Here is a 2,500-nt window from a genome sequence, read left to right as displayed (position 1 = left end):
CGGTACTGTTAACCAGCGGAGTGCCGGTGGAAACTAGGCTACTGTTGGGCGAAGGAAAAGGAGAGGGGGAAGGCATGTCCAGAGGCAGCTAGAGAGGAGGAAGGGTAGGCGTGTGGAGGTGAGAGTCAGTCGGAACTTTGAATGTTGGCACTATGGCTAGTAAAGGGAGAGAGCTGGCTGACGTGATGGAAAGAAGAAAGGTGACAAGAGACAAGGTGGAAGGGGAGTAAGGCCAGGAGTATCGCAGGTGGGTTCAAACTCTTCTACCATGGTGCGAATGGGAGGAGAAATGGGGTAGGGGTCATTCTGAAGGAAGAGTATGTCAAGAGCGTGCTGGAGGTGAACACAGTGTCAGACAGAGTGAGGATTATGAAGCTGGAAATCGAAGGTGTATTGCTGACGGTTATCAGCGCATATGCCCCGCAAGTCGGGTGTAAGATGGACGAAAAAGAAGAATTCTGGAGTTGAGTTGGACGACGTGGTGGAAAGGGGACCCAAGGAGGAGGGAGTGGTGATTGGAGCGGACTTCGATGGACACGTTGCTGAAGGGAACAGAGGTGATGAGGAGTTGATGGTAAGGTATGGAATCGAGGAGAGAAATGTGGAAGGACAGATGGTGTTCGATTTTGCGAAAAGGATGGAAATGGCTGAGGTGAATACATATTTCAAGAAGAGGGAGGAGCACAGGGTGACGACGTATACGAGTGGAGGAAAGTGCACACAGGTGGACTATATCTTGTGTAGAAGGCGCGATGTAAAAGGGATTGCATACTGCAAGGTGGTGACAGGGGAGAACGTAGCTAGGCAGCATCGGATGGTGGTCTGTAAGATGACTTTGGAGACCAACATGAGGAAGCGAGTGAAGACACAGCCGAAGATCAAATGGTGGAAGTTGAAGAAGGAAGACTGTTGTGTGGAGTTCAGGCAGGAGTTAACACAGGCACTGAGTGGTAGTGAAGAGTTGCCAGACGGCTGGGCAAGCGCTGCAGAAATAGCGAGGAAGACAGCTAGGAAGGTACTTGGTGTGTCATCGGGACAGAGGAAGGAAGACAAGGAGACTTGGCGGTGGTGGTGGTGGTGGTGGTGGTGGAAGGAGGAAGTAGAGCAAAGTATACAGAGGAAAAGGTTGGCAAAGAAGAAGTGGGATAGTCAGAGAGATGAAGAAAGTACACAGGAGTACAAGGAGATGCAGCGTAAAGCAAAGAGAGAGGTGGCAAAGGTAAAGGAAAAGTCGTACGGTGAGCTGTATGACAGGTTAGACACTAAGGAAGGAGAAAAAGACTTGTACAGATTGGCTAGACAGAGAGACCGAGCTGCCGAGGATGTGCGACAAGTTAGGGCGATCAAAGATACAGATGGAAATGTGCTGCCAAGCGAGGAGAGTGTGCTACGAAGTGGAAGGACTACTTTGACGGGCTGATAAATGAAGAAAATGAGAGAGAGAGAGAGAGAAAAGGTTGGTTGATTGAGAAGTATAGAGAAGGCCAGAAAGAGTTGCATTGTGTCTTTGTAGATTTACAGAAAGCATACGACAGGGTGCCGAGAGAGGAGGTGTGATATTGTAGGAGGAAGTCAAGAGTTGCACAGAAGTATGTAGGAGTGGTGCAGGCTATGTATGAGGGAAGTGTGACAATGCTGAGGTGCGTGGTTGGAATGACAGATGGGTTCAAGGTGGAGGTGGGATTACATCAAGGATCGGCTCTGAGCCCTTTCTTGGTTGCAACGGTGATGGACAGGTTGACGGACAAGATCAGGCAGGAGTCTCCATGGACGATGATGTTCGCGGATGACATTGTCATCTGTAGCGACAGTAGGGTGCAGTTCATTGTGAGGAGAGCCTGGAGAGGTGGAGGTATGCACTGGAGAGAAGAGGAATGAAAGTCAGTAGGAGCAAGACGGAATACCTACGCGTGAGGAGGTGACAAAGGCATTTCACTTTAAATACTTGGGGTCAACTGTCCAAAGTAACGGGGAGTGCAGGAGAGAGGTGAAGAAGAGAGTGCAGGCAGGCAGGCAGGCAGGCAGACGGGCAGGCAGGGTGGAGTGGGTGGAGAAGAGTGTCAGGACAGAAGGGTACCAGCAACAGTTAAAGGGAAGGTTAACAAGATGTTCGTGAGACCAGCTACGTTATATGATTTAGAGACAGTGGCACTGACGAAAAGACAGCAGGAGGCGGAGCTGGAGGTGGCAGAGTTGAGGATGCTAACATTTTCACTGGGAGTAACGAAGAAGAGCAAGATTAGGAACGATTGCTCAAGTTGGACGGTTTGGATGCTGAATATGGAGCTGCCAGGAAAGAGGAAAAGAGGAAGGCCAAAGAGGAGGTTTATGGATGTGGTGAGGGAAGACATGCAGGTGGATGGTGTGACAGAGGAACACGCAGAAGACAGGAAGACATGGAAACGGATGATCCGCTGTGGCGATCCCTAACGGCAGAAGCCGAAAGTCGTAGTAGTAAACATAGAAAATCGTGCACGGCAGCCTTCTAAACTGTTTCTCT

This window comes from Lampris incognitus, unplaced genomic scaffold (assembly GCF_029633865.1).
Source record: "Lampris incognitus isolate fLamInc1 unplaced genomic scaffold, fLamInc1.hap2 scaffold_502, whole genome shotgun sequence".
NCBI classification, from domain to species: Eukaryota; Metazoa; Chordata; class Actinopteri; order Lampriformes; family Lampridae; genus Lampris; species Lampris incognitus.
Note: the sequence above shows the minus strand (reverse complement) of the source record.